The sequence below is a fragment of the Tiliqua scincoides genome, chromosome 3 (assembly GCF_035046505.1).
Source record: "Tiliqua scincoides isolate rTilSci1 chromosome 3, rTilSci1.hap2, whole genome shotgun sequence".
Taxonomy (NCBI): Eukaryota; Metazoa; Chordata; class Lepidosauria; order Squamata; family Scincidae; genus Tiliqua; species Tiliqua scincoides.
This window is the reverse complement of record NC_089823.1, coordinates 109,224,855-109,235,762: the sequence shown is the minus strand read 5'-3', so window position 1 is coordinate 109,235,762 and position 10,908 is coordinate 109,224,855.

Sequence of the window (10,908 nt, the reverse complement as noted above, 5' to 3'; positions counted from 1 at the left end):
CATAAGTGGGAAGGCAGGATACAAGTTCTACATATAAGCAGCCTTAAGGACCACTTGCTCTCATAGGAACCTGCCTAGCTCTTGATATTGGCTATAGAGACCCTACTTTCTTGTCTACCACTTCCAGATGTGATGTTGGTGGTTTCTAGGAAGAGACTCTTTTTGGGGTCAGCATCACAACTGTGGAACTTCCTTCCCAGGGAGTTTGGGCTGGCCTTCCCTTTTTACACTTTTAAGCAGACCTTTTTAATTCTTACTAATCAGACCTTAAAAAACATTTATATTTCTGAGGGCTTTTAAAAACACCACACTTTGATATGATTTGCTGCTGCTATTATATTTTAAGAAATACTGTATTTTTATTAATTCATTTTATTGTCCATTGCTTCCTTTAATCTTTTTCACAGTTTTATAAAAGTATTTGATTTTACTGTGAGTCACTTCCTGTCCCCTAAAGAAAAATAAAATAATGCTACATACATCTTATCTGGTGCATGCACTTTTAGTAAGAGCAAGTAGATGCATGAAATATCTAAGAGCCTAATCCTATGTATGTCTACTCAGAAGCAAGTCTCCTTAGAGTCAGTGGGGCTTATTCCCAGGAAAGTGTGGATAGGATTGGGCTGTAAATGAGTAAGGGCCCAATCCTGTCCAACTTTCTAGCACTGATGCAGCCGCAATGCAGCCCCAAGGTAAGGGAACAAATGTTCCCATACCCTGAGGAGGCTTCTGTGATTGCCTCCCCACCACAAGGTGCAGTGCATGCCCCATTGGCACAGCTGCACCAGCACTGGAAAATTGGATAGGATTGGGCCCTAAGTGCTTTCCATATGGTCACATAACATTTAACTTATGGTTAACGTGATCAGATGCAACACAGGTCAGGGCTCCTATATCTGACAGTTATGTAGAAGACAGAGTTTCAGCAAATTCTTTTCTCACGATAGCTTCACAAACTGCACCACCTGAAATTGCCTCTTCTACAAACCCATGACAGCTCCAGGATCCTTGTCCTCCATTATACATAATCACATTCAGTTTAGAACAGTTTGTTCTTCTTTGTTAGCCCTGTGTGTATTGAGAGGTAATATACAAGCAGTTCGTGTCACTCAAGGTGCTGATGCTAATATAGTCTGCACTCTTTCTATCAGAGAGTGTATTTTTTTCTTATTTCTGATGGGATAAGCAATCTAAGCTGGAAATAGTCCAATTAGGATATATTATTTTCCAAACTCTCCTGTCAGCCTGACCTTATTTGACCTCTCAAAGGCACTGTCTTCTGAATAAAATATAGTTAGGCCCTATTTATTTGCTAGATATCAAGCCCGCTTATTTCCACTCATGCAGACTAAAAGCCTTGGAAGTCTGTTTGGTGAAGTCCTGGATTTTTAATTTTAAGGATCACTGAAATGCCTGGTACTCCCTAAGTGTCAACTTGCCCCTCCTGTCACCAGACCTGGGAAGCCTAATTCTAAATCCAGCCTTCAGGATAGGTTCATTTGTGGGTAGTAGCATTGCCAACGTTTAATGAATGTAACTAAATGGAATATCCATTTAAAGAGGCACTATATCTCTGAATCAAATTAATATCTACATCACAGTAATTGCTAATATGTAAAATTGAATGGTATTAAGATATTAGACCAGAGTCTCAAAAACTCTGGTTTAACATGCTTTTTGCTGAAGGCTTTTGCTTTTCAAACATCAGTCCCTCTGCTCATACCATAAAATTCTTCATAAGGTTTAAGATCTTGTCCTGATGGCATGGTTAATTTACTGTTAGGAAAAAAATGGGACCACCCTTCCTACCACTCCCTACACACACTTTATACAGTGTGACTCCCTGCACGGCAGTCTTATTAATTAATTCATTAATGCAATGAGCAAAGCATGAATGGTAGATGCACTTGGAGAGACACCTGAAAGCAGGGTGACCAGATACAGTAGAGGACAGTGTGCCTGTACCTTTAATCATTATAGAAATGGGAATTATAGAAATGGGAAGCTAGGCATGGAAGGATTTTAAAAAGCTGCACTTGTCAAAATTTCCTCTTCTATACAATGATTAAAGGTAGGTGCTTGGTCCTCCATTTTTATCTGCCTGGGAGGCTGATACTTCCTGATAGAAGGTTAGAGCAAGATCTTATGTTCCAACTCTCTCTTTACAAGGGATAGCCCCAATTTTCTCACACCTGTTCCTGGTGAATAACAGTTCCTATTTTGCCCTGTATTGTTTGTGGAGAAAATGTTATAGAATGTTTTATAGAATGTTCGCTCCAGCTGGCGTCTTCTCCTGAGGCAGTTGATGCTGTTTCTTCTACATTTTTTTAATCGGTTACCCCTTTGCGAACAGGGAAATGTTTATTGATTTATTTTACTAATCAAACCACTTTGTGAACTACAGGTTGTCCCTCATTATCCACTGGGGTTCCGTTCCAGAACCCGGAATGGAGAAAGAAAATATGTGGATTTAAAAAATGGGAAAAAATAGATTTAAAGACCCACTTCCAGGTTACTTGCCTCTCCTGTGTTCCTAATGGAATAAGGTTGTGCCTCAGTATCCGCAAGGGTTTGATTCTGGGACTCCCTGTTGATACCATAAAATGTGTTAAATAAAAGCAGTTTAAAAAAATTAAAAAGTGTGTCCCTTTACAATTGTGGTTTAAAAACAGCTTTTCTTACTATTGTAGAGAGGCAGTCAGCAATTAGAAATGCTAAGGACCCCCTGCCTTTGCCTGGCTCAGCTGAAGGATGGCATGATCGCTTGCATGACTGCCTCTCTTCAGCAGTAAGAAAAGCAGTTTTTTAAACAATGATTTTAAAGAGATGGATTTTTTTCCCTTTTCCAGGGATCAGCAAATTCCTTCTCATTTGCAGGGGCCATTCCTGTTGAGTCAAATCCGTGTATAAAAAATCCATGTATAACAAGGTTGGACCTGTACTGTTGTTGCAAAGCAGTATATAAGTATTCTTAATAATAATATTAAAAAACGTGTGGTTTCATAGTGTTGTACACCACTTTGAGCACTGAAAAAACAGTATAAAATTTTCCCATAAATCAAAATAAAATAAAATGCAACAATTTTATTTTTTTTTAGTTATTTGCTGGGATACATTGCTAGTTACTAGTAGAGCTTCAACCTCTCTTCCCAGAGTCTCCAGAATTTAATCCTCTAAGTGGAGAGCTTGTCTCTAGTGTGCACACATAAAAAAAATGAGCACGAACAATAAGGTCTTATATAGAGCACAGCTTGCCACTTTGCAGGTTAAAGTTGGTGTGATTAATTTTGAACTGTTGGTAAGGTACTTTAGAACAATTGTCTTTTTCAGTATATATTTAAGGAAAACTCTTTTGTTCTTAAAGTAGCATGGGACAGACCGTTTCAGAGTGTATAGCTACAGCATGGAGGGAACCAGGATGCAGGTCTCTTGTTGTCTTGTGTGCTCCCTGGGACATTTGGTGGGCCACTGTGAGATACAGGAAGCTGGACCAGATGGGCCTATGCCCTGATCCAGCAGGGCTATTCTTATGGAAAAGAAGGACATTACCCAGAGGCCCAGAACATTACCCAGAGGCCCAGAGGAGCTCAACCTGGGCTTACACCTATTACTCTGAGCATGAAATTACAGCTAAGCTATAGAATCTAGATCATGCTTGGGGACACTTATGCATGCTTAATTCCCTGTATGTATCTTTGGACCCAAGCAACTTTCCACCAGCCTGCAGAATGCAATGGCACCAACAGAACGCAGATGGCATTCTGTGGTGAGGGGTGGTGGTGACCATACAGCTTGGGAGTGGAAAGTAAAAATATTTTTTTCTTATCTCCCTGTAAGTCACCAGGCTGTCATGGATCTCCTCAGAGGTATGCCAGCTTAGCTGGTGTAAGTCCAGGGACCCTCAGAGGGCATGTCAGGTTGGGAAAAGGGAGAAAGGGGTCTTGGCAGGTGCTGCTACCACCAAGATCCTCCTTCTTCTGGCCCCTTCTACCATTGGTTTGGCTGCTCCCTGCCCCAATGCTTCCCCAAACCACCCCAACTGCCATCTTACCTGCTCTGGCATGGGCTGGGTTAGCTGGTGTTGCATAAATGGGGCCTCCAGCAATTTGCTCCAGTGGTTCTGAAATGCATGAGAGTGACATGGCTTTTGTGGCACCGAACCAGGACTTACAGGAGAGGATTGTGAGATCTGCTACCATAGACCATAAGAACATAAGAACATAAGAACAGCCCCACTGGATCAGGCCATAGGCCCATCTAGTCCAGCTTCCTGTATCTCACAGCGGCCCACCAAATGCCCCAGGGAGCACACCAGATAACAAGAGACCTCGTCCTGGTGCTCTCCCCTACATCTGGCATTCTGACTTAACCCATTCCTAAAATCAGGAGGTTGCGCATACACATCATGGCTTGTACCCCATAATGGATTTTTCCTCCAGAAACTCGTCCAATCCCCTTTTAAAGGCGTCTAGGCTAGACGCCAGCACCACATCCTGTGGCAAGGAGTTCCACAGACTGACCACGCGCTGAGTAAAGAAATATTTTCTTTTGTCTGTCCTAACCCGCCCAACACTCAATTTTAGTGGATGTCCCCTGGTTCTGGTATTATGTGAGAGTGTAAAGAGCATCTCCCTATCCACTCTGTCCATCCCCTGCATAATTTTGTATGTCTCAATCATGTCCCCCCTCAAGCGTCTCTTTTCTAGGCTGAAGAGGCCCAAACGCCGTAGCCTTTCCTCATAAGGAAGGTGCCCCAGCCCCGTAATCAGCTTAGTCGCTCTCTTTTGCACCTTTTCCATTTCCACTATGTCTTTTTTGAGATGCGGCGACCAGAACTGGACACAATACTCCAGGTGTGGCCTTACCATCGATTTGTACAACGGCATTATAATATTAGCCGTTTTGTTCTCAATACCCTTCCTAATGATCCCAAGCATAGAATTGGCCTTCTTCACTGCCGCCGCACATTGGGTCGACACTTTCATCGACCTGTCCACCACCACCCCAAGATCTCTCTCCTGATCTGTCACAGACAGCTCAGAACCCATCAGCCTATATGTGAAGTTTTGATTTTTTGCCCCGATGTGCATGACTTTACACTTACTGACATTGAAGCGCATCTGCCATTTTGCTGCCCATTCTGCCAGTCTGGAGAGATCCTTCTGGAGCTCCTCACAATCACTTCTGGTCTTTACCACTCGGAAAAGTTTGGTGTCGTCTGCAAACTTAGCCACTTCACTGCTCAACCCTGTCTCCAGGTCATTTATGAAGAGGTTGAAAAGCACCGGTCCCAGGACAGATCCTTGGGGCACACTGCTTTTCACCTCTCTCCATTGTGAAAATTGCCCATTGACACCCACTCTCTGCTTCCTGGCGTCCAACCAGTTCTCAATCCACGAGAGGACCTGTCCTCTAATTCCCTGACTGTGGAGTTTTTTCAGTAGCCTTTGGTGAGGGACCGTGTCAAATGCCTTCTGAAAGTCCAGATATATAATGTCCACGTGTTCTCCCGCATCCACATGCCTGTTGACCTTTTCAAAGAATTCTATAAGGTACCATGGATAGGATTGGGCTGTAAATCTTGTAAGATCTTATGAGGTTTGCTGGAGCCAATCAGAATCGGTTTTAGAAAGAGGAGGTATCCTTCTGAACATTGAGCTGCTGGGCAGCCCATGTCCGTCCGTCCCCCCCCCCCCCCGGGGGCCAATATTCAACTCCCAGTAGCAATTATTCAGTCTTGAAAAACAAGAAGGATTCAGATGAGTATTTGGCTAACAGTCTCAGTGCTTTGTTTTCACCAAGATTCTGTACTTCAAAATCGACTCTTATAGCACCTGTACAGATCTATAGGTGGGTTGACCCAAGCAGTTACAATAGAAATGCTACAAAGGAGCAACAATGTCCTTTTCAACTGGGAAATATGACTGAGTACAATGATGCAGTGGGTATCTCACTTCTATGTTAAAAGCACATTTTGTTCTCTTTTTTGAGACCTTATTTCAACCAGTTTAATTTGATTAAGAAGCTTGCTCAAATGCTCAAAAGTCTCATTTCCTTAATCTACTTTAAATTAGAGGCTCACACGAAAATTAAAGATGATGGAGGAAAATGTTCAATGTAAAAATGCATTTCATCATGACTTTTTCTTTCCCTTACTGCTTCCCTTTCAGCTTCTTTCTGAATGCATGTACTGTATTTGAAAGCAACTGTCACTGATCACCCCAAGAGATATATTCTCAGGTGCATTAGCATAGGATTGGCTCAAATGATATCTGGTCCATGGGAGGTGAAGCTGTGATAGATATATGTGGAGAAACAAGACTATCAACAGGTATTAGCCACTGGAACTAAATGAAACACCCATGTACAAAGTTGGCAGTACGCTCCCCAGAAAGATATCAACAAAAATACATCACCCTACAGTCCAAGTCTATCAGTGGGCTGCACTGCCAGAACATTCTGACTCTTGCAACTTAATGACATCACAAAATGTGATGCTCTATAGTTCATAACTGGTCCACTGGCAGAAATGTTGAATGGCACCAGCTGTGCAGTGGTAGCCCCCCTGGAGCCCCTGGCACTGGTAGGTCAGCAGTAGGGTCAGGCTGTGGGTGGAGAAGGGAGTGGGAGGACTGGGTCATTTCTGGGTGGAGATGGGAGAGGAACCTGGGATGAGGAGGTGGGAGGGGTGAATCCAGCAGCAATGGCACACCCCCACTATCCCTTCTTTTTAAAACCTCTCCACCCCTTCTTGCTCCTTGGACTCTAAAATAGGTGACATAGGTCTAAGGAGACACACTGGAAATTGGTCAACCTACTAGGACATAAGAACAAAATGTTTTCACTTGCCCCTGAAGGTTGTCTGCCCGCCACCATAGAATGCATCACTTACCTTTTGGCATGGCTGCATCAGTGCTAATGGTGTAGGATAGGACTGGGCTCTTATTGTCCAACTTGTGAATTTCCAGATCAGCATAATTGAGTACTGCAGGTAGCTGAAATCCTGGGATGCTAAGTTAGATCATGGGTTTGTTCTAGCCAGGCAGTAATTGTGGCATGCCGGATGAAAACTGGGAAGCTGAAATGCCATGGAGCCCTTCCTTGCATTCACTACATGCAGGAGAAAGCAGTATAGAATTGGCCGCACAAAATAAAGTCACACTCCTCACCTGAATGTTGAAAGGAGTGGGTTCAATAGCTCACATTGCTCTGCTTGCTTGGTGGCCTGGCCCAAAGATATGAGTCTTCTTGGATACAATAATAAAAAGTGTGGCACACTATTAAAAGACCTAGGCAAGAAAGATCCAAAATTAAACTTGCTCCAAAGAACTGAAGGCTATGGTCTACTTACTAGGTTATTACAAAATTGCACTACGCAACCCATTACTTGCAGCCAAATGGTGGCAGGCAGCTAAGTGGAAACAAGCACATTTTCCTACTTACATGTACTGGAAGCATACATTTGGAAGTGGGTTGTTATGCCCATACTCACCTGATAATGGTGAATTTACATTTTTATTTATTATGCAGACTTATGGCCCAGTCCAAAGAGGGCCTTACGCTGCTGGATGCAGCATTCCTGCAGTGTAAGGTCCTTTACAACTGTTGCAAAACACAACAAACCATGCAGCACAGCCTGGCCACACACCACAGGACAGAGAAAGAGCCCCAGTACTGGTAAGTTGGTGGGGGTGGGAGGGAGCAGAGGGTGGGGGAAATTGGTTGGGAAGGGAGGAACAGGATGTAGGATGGGGCAGGAAGGGGGCAGATAAAGGCCAAGAAGGAGGCAGTAGCAGCAGCACCTGCATCACTGATATCCATGCCCCCTTCTCAGACTTGATCCACCCTCCCAGGTCCACTCGGACATGCACCAGCTATATAGGTGCAGCTATATAGCTGGTGCAGGACCAAGTAGACCAAGTGGGCAGCAAGGGCTTATCTGGGGACAAGGGAAGGAATGTTCCCTTATCTCAGGGATGCCTTTGTGGTTTGAAATTCCCTTGTAAGATGCAAGTTGCGCTCCGTTGGCATGGCTACAATGGAGCACAAGGAGTTTGGTAGCATTGGGCTGTTCTTCTGTTACTTTAATGTTATGTACCTTTATATTTGGAAAACTCAAGCGCACGCACACACACTTAATTTTAAAGCATTTATATTCCATCTTTCTTCTCACAGGGCAACCCAAGATGGCTTACAAAGCCAAGAATAAAGCAGCCATGAAATGAAATGGAAAGTAAAGCATGAGGGCAGGTATCCAACAAAAAACCCAAACTGAAGACCATTCTAGTAATTACACCACCATTACATCCCTCACCATCTTCTTAAAAAGAATTGCATTTCTGGACTCAAGAGTTCTTTCCTGAGCCCATAGGATGGCACAAAAATGGCCACTAAGGGCCATCTTATACTCTGTCAATGACTGGCGTGACAACCAGAACTTTGTCTGAGGTCAGATCTCAGTAAGTATCAGTAAGAGTGGTCGTGTTCCCTCAAAATTCATGCATAGTTCATCATCATTTGGCTGACCCTGGTTCTGAATGGGCTCTAACACCATCTTTATCAACTGTCACCAATGAAAAAGTTTCTGAGGCTGCAATTCTATGCATCCATTCCTGGATGTAAGTCCCACTGATTATAACAAGACTTAATTTTGAATAGACATTCTTAGGATTAGGCTCTAAGAAGCATTGGGCTCTAAGAAGCATATGCTGGTTTTTTCCCAGGGTGCAAACTGGTGAAGGGCAATCTGGTCTATGTGGTGCAACAGAGTGCTTCCTTCTAGTGCAATTGATGAAGAATACCTTTTGCCTCTTTGTGAGTTGCATGCACTGGTATTCTGTTGATTAACTTTGTTTCTGCAGCTGTCTCATGGATTATTGTTCTTGCAGGCCGAAGTTTAATTTCTTCGTAATTCATACAGGATATTAAAGCCTTTTTTTTTAAATTAACCATGTTTCATAAACAAATGACTAAGACTCAACATTTGTAATCAGCCTTTCTTATTTCTTATTTCGGAAACTGCTTCAGTAACATTCGTATATCAGTGACAGCGTTCGTACGAGCCTGCTATTTCAGTGTACTGGGGTTCAACTTGAAACTCTGTTTTTGTCCAGAATGCCATGTTTGTTTAGACACAACAAAATGGAGGAATGAAAAGATACTGCAGCTATGAGTATATCCATATTAGACTTAAAACTGCTTTAATTTTTAAATTTTAATTTAAAATTGGAGGGACAAGAGGAAGGCAGCTGTTTTTGGCGCATAGTCCAGACATCCAATTTCTCCTACAGCCTCCTCCTCTGAGAAGAAGGTATCTGAGAGTCCAATCCTATCCAACTTTCCAGTGCCAATGCAACCATGCCAATGGGGTGTGCGCAGCATCCTGTGGTGGGGAGGTAGTCATGGAGGCCTACTGAAGGTAAGGGAATGTTTGTTCCTTTATCCTGGGACTGCATTGTAGCTGCCTTGGCACTGGAAAGTCAGAAAGGATTGGGTCTTGAGTGAAGAAATAATGAAAAGGCTTACCAGCATTTGTCCTTCTAAATAGACCTCTGGAGAGCCACTTGGAAAATACAGCTCTGAGATAGTTAGAGACGCTTTGGGGCTGATGGTGAGGAGTGCTCAGCAGCTGACTGAGCATATTCAGGGCTTGGGGGCTACCGTCTCAACTCTCACTTCTGAAGCCCCTTTTCATACTCCTGTTTCACCTGTGAAACCCACACATATTCACCTACACATATTCACTTATCAGGTATAGCTCAATACAGTGCAAAAGTGTGTGTGTGTGTGTGTGTGTGTGTGTGTGAGAGAGAGAGAGAGAGAGAGTTCAGCATACATGACTTTATGACATTGAAAACTGTATGATGCCAGTGGCCATTTTGGGGGTACAACTGCAGTAGTGACCTGGGTTGACACAAGTAGCCTGCTGTGAGAAGAGGGGAACTTCTGGGAGGGGAAGGGAAGAATGTGAGGCAGAACTGGGAGGGTGGGGGTGTTTCCTGGTGGCAGTGACTTGCACTAATACAGTCCCCTCTCCTCTCCCTTCTGCTGTACTTTCCTCAGGCCTGCATTTAAAAAAATCACTGGCACAGATCCAAGGAGACCCGTTTGAGCAGCATATTCTTGCCCCAGGGCAAGGAAACAAATGTTCCCTTACCATGAGGAGACCTCCACGACTCTCTCTCCCATGATGAGGCATACACTCATTGTTACGGCTGCATTGGGGGGGGGGCAGTTTAGTTAGAATTGGTCAGTTATATAAATAAATCAAAAGAAGGCCACCAAATTATTCTGACTAGAAGTAACATTTGTTCTGGCATTAAATAAAATGACAGTTGCAAAAAATCTTCTGAGAAATATTATTACTGAAAGTTTTTCAGCATCCCTCAGGATTGTTGAGCTATTTTTCCTAAGCAAAAACTCCGAATTCAGCTTGAATTTTGCTTTAGCTGGAATGCAGTGGCAATTCTAGGTCAAGCCCTGAGCATGAACAAAATCCATCCTGCGAATCTTTCCAAGGGCAATTTTCTCTGTGCAAAAGTCCATTCAGCCCAACATCGTGACTCTTGTTTGGACGTTTTCTGAGACTTTTCCTTTTAAATGAAGGCTGATCTAAAGGCACACAGAGAAAATGGAACAGCGACTTATGACTTGTAAAACAAGGTTCGACTGTGGTTTGGACAGAATGAGAATGGTCATTTATTTATTTATTTGTAGTTAGAAGGGTACTTGGCCACCAGTACTTGAATCCAACAGTTCCCTTAGGATTCAAGGCAGCTATATACATACACTGATACATTGATGGTTCATCCTCACTGGCAATGTTTCCAATGTGGCCCACACTCTCTCCATATTTTGTGGTCTAGTGCAACTGTTGTCCAGTGCGGCAGCCCCTGTTGTTTAAATGAC